A 13,259-nucleotide genomic window follows, 5' to 3' on the forward strand; every position below is an offset into this window, starting at 1 on the left:
CGCGAGACAAAGAGAAACAATTTATCCGTTTATTAATGCCGCAGCACTCGCGTATCACAGGCAACTGTTTAGGTAGTATAGAACCAGCTCTCTGATACAACGAACATGAAATCAACAAACACACAGATCAACAAAATAAAACAAAAATAAGACAACAAACAAAAACAACTTAGTCACATCAGCGGGCCATCAGGACGCACACAGAGCTCGTCAGAACAGCTGGCCATCCGCGTCAGCTTACCACACGAGCCCTCTCTCAAGTGTGTGCCACGCTCACGTAGAGCTAAAGACAGTGGCAGTGGCGGCTACACGACAGGTGTTGTAATCATTGGGGATTCCCAAGTGCGCACCACGCTCACATAAAGCCAAAGACAGTGGCAGTGGCAGCCTGGTGACTGGAGTTGAAATCGATGGAATTTCTCAAGCGTACACCACGCTCACATAGAGCTAAAGACAGCGGCAGTGGTGACCTGGCGACTGGAGTTATGATGGAGGCAGCACAAGTTCGACACTCAACAGCACCCCCTTCACATCCACACTCTCTCCTCTTATAACCAGCCCAGCGCGTCATAAATTAATGGGCCGCAGGTGCACAGGGGTGGAGCTTACCCTCGGGAGAAGAGAAAGACCAAAATTAATACAAAGAATAAATACACACCACACTAAACAAATAATAAATACAAAGGCTTGGACCGTAACACATAAAACATACACAATTTCTGCCAATCTCATGTCACTCTTGAGTAGTATAGAGTAGTATTGCATCCTTCATATCTCAAAAGAGTTTTTAGTTTCATCAGGTTTATAAAAGACAGATACGCTGTAAAGCTTCTTTCCGAAAACAGTCAAGCTCCTGGAGGCGTGCCGTGGACAGAGCTAAAGAATCACGAGCATTAAATGCACTCATGCACAAACTGCCAACAACACAGACTTTTGATCCAGCTTTACTTACCGCTTGTGGTTTTGACTCATGAACGGGATCTTTTATCGCTGGAACCGCTCTATCTTTCGGTTTCAAATTATCTGCAAATCCAGCGTCGAACTGGGCCTTGTTTATAAAACATTTGTCACCGAAATGTGGGGAACTAACAAACACACTCACACAGCTCTGTTGCTGTCCTTGAGTTCTACTGTTCCCTTAACACTGGGTTCTTTGGGAAGCTGAACAAGGTTATCTTTCCCTCACAAGCAACAAGGTTATCTTTCCCTCGCTGCTGCTGTGCACTGTGTGGCGCTCATTTCCGTGCCTGCACAAGGAATTCCGTTTATGATGTCATACAGGCCCATACTCGAAAAAAACTTTCAGAAACTTATATGAACCCTGAAGGATTTTGCCACAGAAATACTCCATCATACATTCAAAACTTTTGACCATGTTTAGCATGAGACTCCAACTCTGTATCAGTGTTTATAAGTCAGAATGCACGAAATAGCATTAGACATCCCCTTTAATAACTGAAATGTAGCGGTCTCATCTCTCATCTCATCACTTTCTTTCCCACTCGCAGCCACATAGTAAAAAGTCCTGAGGTAAATAAAGTAAACTAAGAAATGACAGAGCATCGGCTGATTCTCAACAGTTTTACTTTGTCATTAGAATGTAGAATATGCAAATTCAACATTCATTGCTATAACCATGCATATACTCTGTATAATAATAACTAATTGTGTGAATACTTACATGCTTATGTGACTCCTCCATTGCAGAGCCTTGAAAACCTCCTTCAACAGTTCTGCTCCATCATTAGTTCACAACTGGTAATACAGACATTAATAGTCCATTATAAAATAGGTCAAGCAGCATTTATCATAACGTGATTTTAAAGGAATCAGGCACTAAAGAGAGTACCTATTAAAAGCCATTTGAGCCAAATGGATCACTTGGGATCCTAAAGTAGACCTGATTTTGAAAGAAGACCTGATTTGCCCCTGACTTTGATCAGGACGTTGAGTGTCATGAGGACTCTGTCTCACTTGATGGGAGCGAGGAATTCTCTGAAAACATTTTTCAAGCAGTTATGCTTCCCTCTTCAAGTGGTTCCACAGGGGAAAATGGAGGTAGTATTTTACAGCCATTACTTCCTCATCCCAAAGAAAATTGTGGACTTGCACCCTATCCAATATTTATACTACATCCTAGTTTTTTGTCAATTTAACAAGCACCTCAGGTGTTACAAGGCGCAGAAAGTTTCCAAGGTTTTTCTCTGAGGGGTTTGTGCACGAAGTTTCTCTGCAGTTCAGCAGACAGCAGGGAACAAGCAGTGTAACAAACACAAGCACTTTTCTCCCATTTGTTCATTGGACCTGAGCCAGATGATTTCATATGTTGCTTTAGAGATAGATTCAGTGCAGAACATAGCTGTGCTGTCAGCATGGAGGGCAGCAGATTTTTGCAGCTATCGACTCCTTTTCAGCTTGGCAATTGAGTTTCCTTACAGTTCTGCAGCTGCTAGGACTTATGACCTTGATGTTAGCAGTCGTCATTCAAGCTCTGATCCCCTGTGGAAACACTGATCTTTTGGCAGAGGGAATCCTCCTGGACAGGGTTACGTCTTGTATAGTGGTGACAACAGATGCATCATGATATTGACTGGTAGCTCTGTGCGATGGAAGCTCTGTAAGAGGGGAGTGGTCATCAGTACTGAAAGAGCTCATAAATTATTTGGAGTTGAAGGCAATCCTTCTGGCACTGAAACGTGTTAGTCCAGAGGTAGGCAAGTTCAGTCCTAGAGAGTCTCTGTCCTGCAGAGTTTAGCTCCAAACCTGAAAAAAACACCTGCCTATAGCCTTAGTAATCCTGGTTAGCTTGTTCGGTGTTTGATTAGAGTTGGAGCTAAACTCTGCCGGACAGCGGCTCTTTAGCCGAACTTGCCTACCCCTGTATTAGTCAGAAAGAACATTGCAACTGTAGTGTCATACACAGGCAAGAAGTTACTCAATCTTTTCCCCTGTTGCAATTGACACAGATGTTCTTAATATGGGACAACAAACATTTAAGATAATTGAAGATCAGGGAGTGGCGCTTCCACCCTGTAATAGTGTCACAGATATAGGATCGGGTCTGCTGGGCTGATGTGAAACTTTTTACATCTGAAGAAAACATGCACTGCCCACTGTTTCATCAGTCAAGGGCAGGAGAACTCCACTGGGGTTGGCTGTTGGCATTAATGGCCCGGGACCCTGATGTATGCATTTCTGCTGGTGGAACTGATACAGCCCACCCAGAACAGGGTGTGTCAGGTGAGTGCATCACTGATTTTGATCAGATCAGATATAGTTATTTTTGTTATAGGCCATATAAAAAGAACAAAGAAGTGAATTAGCAAATTACAAATACAGTAGTGATTTAAATGGTCTAAACTCTTCTTTTTTTCAGATAAAGTAGGTTTATTTAACATTATTTAACATTTTGTTGTTTGATTAACATTAATGTCTGCTAATAATGCTAATAATTAATGCTAATAATTAATGGGCTGCTGAATGCATTTATGTAATATACTGACACATATAGGCTACAGTTTTTACCAACCTGTTTATGTCCACTTAAGCCATTACTGACTGTATTCACGCAAGATACTCCACACGATGGACATTTTGCTTGTATTTGACTATTTAGGCGCTAGGAGATCTGTTCGCGCACATGACAGAGTGCTTCTGTTGTGTCATTTTCGACCTTCACTAATATCAAGTTAATCGATAACGAATTGTGATCGGATTGTATTTGAGCTACGACGAGCTTAGCTACCTTTGATGAGGCTGTAGGCTGAAATTATATTCAACCCACCAAAGTGGCTGGTGGGAGTGGCTGTTTTACCCGCCACAGCTGAAATCTACCCGCATCAAGCAAATAAACAATCAGACAGGTATATCACGGTCTGAATATTTCAAATAACACAAGATAATCATGGCTTTCAAACACAACTGATTTGTTTTTGATGTTAGAATAATAGCTCAAGTGTATCCCCACCCGTGAAGAAATGAGGGTAGGGAGAAGCACACGGTCTGAACAGCTGTTTGCTCACCATTATAGTGTCTTTTCTATTAATTATATATATATATACATATATAATTATATATATATATATATATATATAAATGATATATATATATATATATATATATGAAGAGTTCAGATGCAAAACCCTCTAAATCCATCAGACTTTTTTTCTTTAAAATGAGCATTTTTTTTACCAGGCTTTTACGATCAAGTTCAGGAGTTTCATTTTAAAGGTAATGATAAGGTTATTAGCTAGTGAATAAAATAACTTTTTTTCAAAAATGTCACTCTAGACAATTTATTGGTTTTTAACAAGTTCGATTTTCTTTTGCGTCAAAACCAGCTAAATCCACTTGTGCTTTTTTTGCAAAAACCTCTAAATCCACCTATTTGGGACAAGACATGGTAAATAGTTGAAAAATCACTAAAGATGCAACTAAAAACCCTGAAAAAGATGAGAGCACTTATCACTTAAAAACTAAACAGTAGACAAACCTCTTTACACAGGGATCTTCTATTCAGCCTCCACTTTTTGCCTCCTCCGTTTATATGGCACAGCTTCCATATGAGACTGAAGAATAGCATCTTGTTTGACTTTGTCTTTGGCGAAATAGAGCTGTTGTTTGATGTATAATAAATCCGATTCCTTCAAAGTAACTGCACTGCACGAAGAACTGTTATGAGTGCATGATACAATTGCGACCAAGCCATTTCCACTGTAGGATATTTTGCCTTATGACAGGCAGAGTTTTGAGGTAAATAACATTTTCTTCTGCCATTCAATATTAGTAGGACAGGCTGATCCATTTCATCATACTCCATCTTTTATTTTAAAAATCTCAATCTGAATCTGACTCTAAAAAAATCTCCTCAGCGCGCCGCTATATTGAAACCGCTCGGAATCATATGATTCAATTCGCGCCTTCTGATTGGTTCTCGGAATATAGCGGCTTTTGCTGCCAAAGGGAAGTGGCGTCTAGAGGCTTTTGCCAACAAACCAATATTTCTGAATGGGCTGACGCTGCGATTTAGAGGATTTGAAGCACGTGATTTGTTGAACGTGTACTACGTGCCGTAAGCATTCGTTCAATGTCATTATCTCATTTTTGACAGAGATGGCGTTTAGCGGCTTTTGCATCTGAACTCTTCATATATATATATATATATATACACAAATATGTGGTGTAACACTGATACTCTTGTCCTCAAACAAAAGAGATCATTTCTTATGTAATTGACAGACAAGACCAAATAAGACACACAATAACACAGAGTGCTTGCTCTGGCGTTCTTTGTTCTCAGGAGTGCTTTATAGTTTCCTGGTCCGTGACGTCACCCACTCTGACGTCCTGTCACCCTATTGGTTCGATTTCACAAGTACTTCATGACGCAATCACGCAGAGGCGTTCCCAAAGCGCTCGACACAGCATCGATGTTCCCATGAAAGGGAACAAGTTTGACCACCAGATGTCGCTAATGCGCATTGTGTTAAAAGCTTCAAGTAATGAACCCCTTGTCGGCACAATTTGATGAAAGCCTCAAACGCTTCAGAAAGCCTAATTTTCCCATCACTATAGCAACGTTAAATTGCAAATTGTTTAATTAAATTGCATTGTTGAAGGGCATGTCTGTGAAGGATGACAACATCTGTTGTTTCGCCATGAAACATGAAGCTGTTGTAAGTCAGGCATTCAATGTCCAACCTGCCCCAAACTTCACATTTTATGAGTCCTGGCCTGAAGACATCTACATGCCAATATTCAGTTAGTAATAGCACCACCTGCTGGCAACAGGAAATGGAATTATTTAGACTGTAATTCACTCTCGGAAACACATGAACGCGTTAAATCATGCAACACTTGGCTGAGTTGAGTTTTTGCTGAAGGGCATGTCTGTGGCAGGCTGACAAAATTCAATGTTTCACCATGAAACAGGAAGTTGTTGTAACTCATGTATGATCTGTCCCAAACTGCACATTTGAAACAAACTGCACTGTTTGATAATAGTCCTAACCTGAAGGCGTCTACATGGCAATATTCAGTTGTAGTCAAAGCGCCACCTACTGGCTGCATGAAGCGTGGCACATCAAAATGACTTTGCTATTTTTCTCTTATATTTGTCCGCTTAAATGCATCACCCAATGTTCACTGTTTGTTTTTTTTAGTAATGTGAACAGGGATGGATTGAGTGAAATTAACAACAGTGAAAGTTAATTTTTGAATGTAACTTATTTTGCAGTAGCCATGATCTAGTATTGCACTTATGTCAGATGCTGAGTTCAGGCACACCATAAGAATATGACAACATATGACCACTTTTTTATTTGAAGTTTAAAATAATATAATGCTTCGAATTAAGACGAGTAAAATTAAATATTCACTCAAGACAAATTTTTTCATGGGAACAGCACAGAGGAACACCTGGTCTCTGTTTGAATATGTGTGAATTTCTTAAAGATACAACTTAAGCTAAACAAGAGCAATGTTAAGCCCTCGTTCGAGGTTACGTGAGAGTTGTGAGGCATCAAACACACAGACACCTTCACATTTGGATTTTTAAAAATCGAATTAAACATTCGCAGTTTATCTTAAAAACATACAGATTTTTCAAAAACTTTGTGTGTTGCATGGACGAAAATACTGTTTCAATCTTTGAGAAATAAGATCTAAGACAATTAAGTACAGGTTTTTGATTTCAACATTTTACAGTTCTTGATTAATAAAAATAAAAATTATACTTTAAGCAAATCGTTTCTACCATCGTTCGTCAGATGTTATCTTTACAGCAGACTTCCAGAAAGATAAAAAGATTATTAAATCTTTAAAGACTGGATTTAAACAACCTTTTAAAATTAAAAGATCATTTTTGAACTTTTAAGATTGTGCTTTGAAATAAATTTAGTACAAAAACATTCACTCTGGAAAGGAGTTGGCGGTCTTAACATATGCTGTGACACAGAGGCTCATGTAGTCTGACTTCACCCGTCCATGTGAGGGTCTGAAGCATCATTTCACACTGCAGTTTATCCCTGCATGGGAGGATCTGGGAGTGTCTTGTTTATGATACAACTATTTATTTCACTTTTATTTTATTTTATTTATTTATTTTTTTATCTTTGCATAAAGGACTATTTTGTCAGCTCTCTGAAAATGTAAGTTGTTTTCATATTTATATGTTTTTTTTATTTTATTTTTTTTATATACATTTAATTTAGGTAAAACTATAACTAAAATGCTTTAAATAAATGTTAGTGTAACAGACCGGGAGTCATGGTAAGATCCAAATGCAAGCTTTATTAAGAATGTCGTACAGGCAGGGTCAATCAGGAGCAGACGAGAACAGCAAGGGACAGGCAGGATCGTAATCAGGGTGCAGGCAATGGTCGGGACAGGCGGATATCATTCACAGAACAGTATAACAAGCAAGGGTCAGGACAGGCAGCAACGGGTCAATACACAGGAACAGGCAAGATCAAACACAGGCAGACAGGATACAAGGTACGCTCAGAATTGTCACTAGGAATCAAGACTTCGCGGTGAGGTGGTGTGTGTGTGAGTCCTTTATAGTCCTGGTAATGAGTATCAGCTGGGTGTGGTGATTAGTGTGGAGTGTGCATGGCTGTATGTGGCAACAGGTGATTGGTGGAGTGAGTGCATGTGACTGACAGGGAGGATTATGGGAAATGGAGTCCGGAGTGAACAGGAACAGACTGTGATCGTGACATAACGCCCCCCTCCCGGAAGGCGCGTCCTCGCGACGTAAAGGAACAGCTAGGGAGGGGGGGGTGGGTGCATTGGAGATCTAACAGCAGCCGGGAACGGGATCTCCAATGCAGCCCCAGGAACACAGGCAGCCACGGTGGGTCAGGTGGCTCGGGCGGCCACGGCAGGTCAGGTGGCCTGGGCAGCCACGGCAGGTCGGGTGGTTCAGGCAACCACGGCAGGTCAGGTGGCTCGGACAGCCACGGCAGGTCAGGTGGCTCGGACGGCCACGGCAGGTCAGGCGGCTTGGACGGCCACGGCAGGTCAGGCGGCTTGGACGGCCACGGCAGGTCAGGTGGCTTGGGCAGCCACGGCAGGTTAGAGTCCATGGGTGACCCCAGCGGGTCAGAGTCTATACATGGCCCTAGTGGCCTACAGTCCATGAATGGCCATAGTAGTTCAGGGGCCCTTAATGGCCATGGTTGAGCAGGGTCCCCATCCACAAGCTCCCCACCCCTAGGTATACTGCCCCCCCCAAAAAGTTCTTGGGGAAATCAAGGGAGGCATTGGCGGGTTCATGGGCAAGGAGCTCGGGTGGCGCCAGCAGGGCAGATGGCCTGAGTGGCAGCGGTAGAGCAAATGGTCCAGGCGGTGGTGGCAAGGCCGACCAAGGCTGCTCTATGGCCGTATCAGGCAGAGCGGGCAGTTCGGTGATGGCCTCCATGGCCGTATCAGGGAGAGCAGACCGCTCCGGGACGGCAGCGGGCTCGGGCTGCTCGGGGACGGCAGCGGGCTCGGGCTGCTTCGGGACGGCAGCGGGCTCGGGCTGCTCCGGGACGGCAGCGGGCTCGGGCTGCTCCGGGACGGCAGCGGGCTCGGGCTGCTCTGAGTGCATCCTCCAGGCTCGCAAGAACGACAAAACATAAAACGTGAGTACAGCCCTTTTGGCCATCACCGGACTGATAGGGAGAGCATGCAGAACTGGAGTGGACTCACTGGCTGGAGCGGGCTCTGGAGTGGACTCACTGGCTGGAGCGGGCTCTGGAGTTGGCTCACTGGCTGGAGCGGACTCTGGGGCAGACTCACTAACTGGAGCGGTTTCCGGAACGGACTCACTGGCTGGAGCGGACTCAACGGCAGGAACGGCCCCTTTGTTCACTGACACTGCAGGGGCGGCCATCTTGTCCATCGCGTCCAGGGCACTTGAGTCCATATCAACCGACAAATTTGAGAGCGTTGAAACAGGCGCACTTGAGAGCGTTGAAACAGACGCACTTGAGAGCGTTGAAACAGACGCACTTGAGAGCGTTGAAACAGACGCACTTGAGAGCGTTGAAACAGACGCACTTGCGTGCAAAGCGTCTGACGAACTTGAGTGCGAAGCGGCCGGCGGGTTTGAGAGCGAGGCGGCCGGCGGGCTTGAGAGCGAGGTGGCCGGCGGGCTTGAGTGCGAAGCGGCCGGCTGATGCTTGGGAATTCCAGCCGCTCGCGCCGACATCAGCGGTGAATCAGCCACACTGGAACGCAACCCTCTCCATTTCCAGACAGATCCAGAGATGTGACGTGATTCAGCAGCGACGTGACTTTGCTCTGGGCGATCAACGAAGGCGTGACGTTGCTCTGGGCGATCAGTGGCGACGTGACATTGCTCTGGGTGATCAGCGAAGGCGTGACGTTGCTCTGGGCGATCTGCGAAGGCATGACGTTGCTCTGGGCGATCAGCGGCGACGTGACATTGCTCTGGGCGATCAACGAAGGCGTGACGTTGCTCTGGGCGATCAGCGGCGACATGAACTGTTGTTGTTGTGATGATAGCCGCCATCTTGTGCGTGTTACCTGGCGCAGCGGCCATTACGGGACTCACCATGGTGTCGCATTCCTCCGCGACACCCACAGTAAACGGAGAGCCAACAGTCAACAATGCATAGTCCATAAAGCTGCTAAGTGATGAACGCGGTCCCTCTTGTCTTAATTTATTCTGGAGAGGCTGGTTGACGCCATCACAAAAAAAGTCAATCAGTGCACAGTCCGGAAGATCAGAGAGGTAAGCAATGTTTAGATACTCCTGCACATATTCCTCCAACGATCGCGTGCCTTGCGAACTCCCCAATAGCAATAGATTAATGTCCATACCGTAATGAGATCCTCCGGGAAAGCTGCTGGATCTTGGTGGTGGCGAAGTCTTCTGTAACAGACCGGGAGTCATGGTAAGATCCAAATGCAAGCTTTATTAAGAATGTCGTACAGGCAGGGTCAATCAGGAGCAGACGAGAACAGCAAGGGACAGGCAGGATCGTAATCAGGGTGCAGGCAATGGTCGGGACAGGCGGATATCATTCACAGAACAGTATAACAAGCAAGGGTCAGGACAGGCAGCAACGGGTCAATACACAGGAACAGGCAAGATCAAACACAGGCAGACAGGATACAAGGTACGCTCAGAATTGTCACTAGGAATCAAGACTTCGCGGTGAGGTGGTGTGTGTGTGAGTCCTTTATAGTCCTGGTAATGAGTATCAGCTGGGTGTGGTGATTAGTGTGGAGTGTGCATGGCTGTATGTGGCAACAGGTGATTGGTGGAGTGAGTGCATGTGACTGACAGGGAGGATTATGGGAAATGGAGTCCGGAGTGAACAGGAACAGACTGTGATCGTGACAGTTAGTACCATATTTGTTATTATTCATTGTCTTATATATTTTTTATAATCATTTTATTTAAAATAGAGATTAATTGCTTTTAATTGTGTGGACAAAATGCGGCCAAAAGTATAGTAATACCACCCATTTTTACCCCTGAGCAAAATTTGTCCCATAAGAAAAACAGCTTTTAAAATATATTTATTTATTTATTACTTAAATGTAAAAATGCAGAAAGTTTTCTGTGAGTTTTTCTACATCATATAGTCTAATGAGTTACATCTTCAAATATAAGATCTTTTATACTTTTATGTAACTAAAAACTATAATAAATGTTTAACATTGTTTTAGTAGCACATTTATTGTAGGGAGTGTTATATAGAATCATAAATACTATTTATAATCGTTTAAAAGAAGTGTATGTTTTTTGAATGAACTTTTTGATCTAACATTTTAAAGTTATGGTATTTATTTATTTGTATTTATATTTTCATTTAGCTAAAACTATAACTATAAAGGTTTAAAGAAATGTTAGTAACATATTTGTTATTATTCATTGTCTTATATATTTTATTTATAATCATTTAATTGAAACTAGAGATAAATTCCTTTTTATAGAATCAATTGTGTGTGTTTGTGCTAACTGAGCGAAATTTGTCCCATGAGCAAAACAGCTTATAAAATATATTTATTTATTTTATTTATTTGAACTATTTATTACTTGAAATGTGGAAACCTGGAAACCTCTACATGTCTGGACATGACCACAATGTCTCTTATGGTTTGATCTGACTGTTTCTTCATTAGAATCTTATTTTTGTTACTTGCAACACAGAGAGAAGGTATTGACAAGATTCATTGAGCAGGCCTAGAGTAACACTTTTAGTGTGTAAACAATTTAAAAAACTGTAAGATTAAAATGTTTGGTAAGATCTCTGTCATGTAAACTAAAAATATGTAATGCAATAGAAAAAGTGAAATCAAAATAAAACGAATGGAATATCTTCAGTAGGTGTCAGAAATGAGGTGTCATTTTTTGGGGGGTCTCCCAGGTTGTCAGTGTCAAGGGAGCCAAGAAGGAAGGAAGGAAGGAAGGAAGGAAGGAAGATAGATTTAGCTTTCATCCCTCGATAATAAACCATAAGAGGTGTTATATCCACCCTAACTCACTTTTAATAGTTTGACACATTGCAAACCAATCACATCCGCAGACAGAGTTGGACCGGCCCACAGCAATACGGGAAACAAACTCATTTTCAGTTTAGCAAATGGACTGCATGCATCTCAACTTAACTAGTAAGTTGCCTTAAAATACTATTTCAGCTTATTACATAAAATTACTATTTCAACAGCGTTGCTTAACATCAGTACTATTTAATACGGTTTCATATAAACCCTTTCATATGTTTCATTTATCATCATACTTTTCTTAAAGTTAAAAATATGTTAAAGCTTCAAAAATATTATTTTATCTTAATTCATAAAATTGATATTTCAACTGCGTTATTTAACATCAGTACTTTTTAAGGTGGAAAACAAACTTCTTAAAGCTTTCAAAATACTTTTTTTCATATAATTTCTATTTCTTTTACGTTTAAAAGGGTTGGTATCACTAAATGATTTTAAGGGTATTTTAAAGGATCTAGTTTCTGAGTCATCTGATTGTTTTTAAGTGATTTTGTGTATTTCAGTAAATTATTGTATTTTGCTATATGTTCAACTAAATGTGCTGCCTGTCTTGGCCCCCTTGTAAAAGAGATTTTAAATTTCAAGTTTTATTTCCTTTTTTAAATCTCAAGTTTTATTTTAAATCTCAAGTTTTATTTTAAATAAAGGTTTAATAATAATAATTTCAGTTTATTTCATCTTATTTCATATAAACACTATTTCATATTTTATTATTCCTTTATTTAAGGAGAAGTCATATTGAGACTATAGTCTCTTTTTCAATGCTTTCTTTAATACTGTTTCATATAAACACTTTCATATGATTCATTTAACAACAGTGCTTCTTATTTATTAATCTTGTTTGTATTGTTTCATTCACAGACATTATGGCTGGATGCTGCACATTCTGACAAAAACATTCAAAACGGTCAATCATCAAATTACCCCCCACCTGTATGAACATTCCCACACCATTTCACATCCAGTGCAATCGTCAAATTGCCCACCACCTGTATAAACACCCCCAACACCATTCCACTTCCTGTTATAAACAGTCCGGAAACGGAAGGGCAAAGCGTCACACCTGTCAAGTCATGAATCAAATCATTTTTGACACTAGGTGCAGGGTATCACTACTCCAGTTTCCAATGGTTGCACCTGTGTATTGGTGGTAGTGGATCAGTTCTCCAAGTCATGTCGACTAATTCCCCTACCTGGACTGCCAACGGCAATGGAGACCGCCGAGCTCATGTTCAACTATGCGTTCAGATACTATGGACTGCCTGAAGATATTGTATCTGATCGTGGATCGCAATTCACCTCCAGAGTATGAAGATCCTTCTTCAAGCTCCTAGGTGTGACCACAAGTCTCTCCTCTGGCTACCATCCCCAGACGAACGGGCAGACGGAGAGAAAGATTCAGGAGATCGGCCGTTTCCTACGTACCTTCTGTCACGGCCACCAGAACTCCTGGAACCAGTTTCTGGGTTGGGCCGAGTACGCCCAGAACTCTCTCCGTCAGTCCACCTCTGGTCTTACTCCCTTCCAGTGCGTACTCGGCTACCAACCCCCTCTGTTCCCCTGGGATGCGGAACCATCGGACGTCCCTGCAGTGGATTACTGGTTCCGGGAGAGCGAGAGGGTCTGGGACTCAGCTCATCTCCAACTCCAGCGAGCCCTAAAAAAATATCATTCACAAGATATGTTTTATGTCTTAAAATTATCTTAAAATGAACAACTTTAGTCTGATTGGGAAT

The 13,259-nt window shown here is 42.1% G+C and overlaps 2 protein-coding genes and 1 long non-coding RNA gene across 3 annotated transcripts in view; all 3 read right to left on the reverse strand.

Annotated features, from left to right (window-relative positions):
- The window catches only part of LOC125271224 (B-cell receptor CD22-like), a 1,156,500-nt gene that overhangs the window by 669,416 nt on the left and 473,825 nt on the right, over positions 1-13,259 (reverse strand). The window lies entirely within an intron of this gene.
- Positions 1-13,259, reverse strand: part of LOC125271198 (hemicentin-1-like) — a 987,774-nt gene that overhangs the window by 649,719 nt on the left and 324,796 nt on the right. The gene's annotated exons all lie outside the window — the stretch shown is intronic.
- On the reverse strand, positions 472-2,760 carry LOC125271329. The gene is made up of 3 exons (XR_007185568.1): positions 1,850-2,760; positions 1,682-1,755; positions 472-610 (listed from the first exon to the last, which is right to left on the reverse strand). It is a non-coding gene; the product is annotated as an uncharacterized LOC125271329 (long non-coding RNA).

This window comes from Megalobrama amblycephala, linkage group LG7 (genome assembly GCF_018812025.1).
Source record: "Megalobrama amblycephala isolate DHTTF-2021 linkage group LG7, ASM1881202v1, whole genome shotgun sequence".
Classification (NCBI taxonomy): domain Eukaryota; kingdom Metazoa; phylum Chordata; class Actinopteri; order Cypriniformes; family Xenocyprididae; genus Megalobrama; species Megalobrama amblycephala.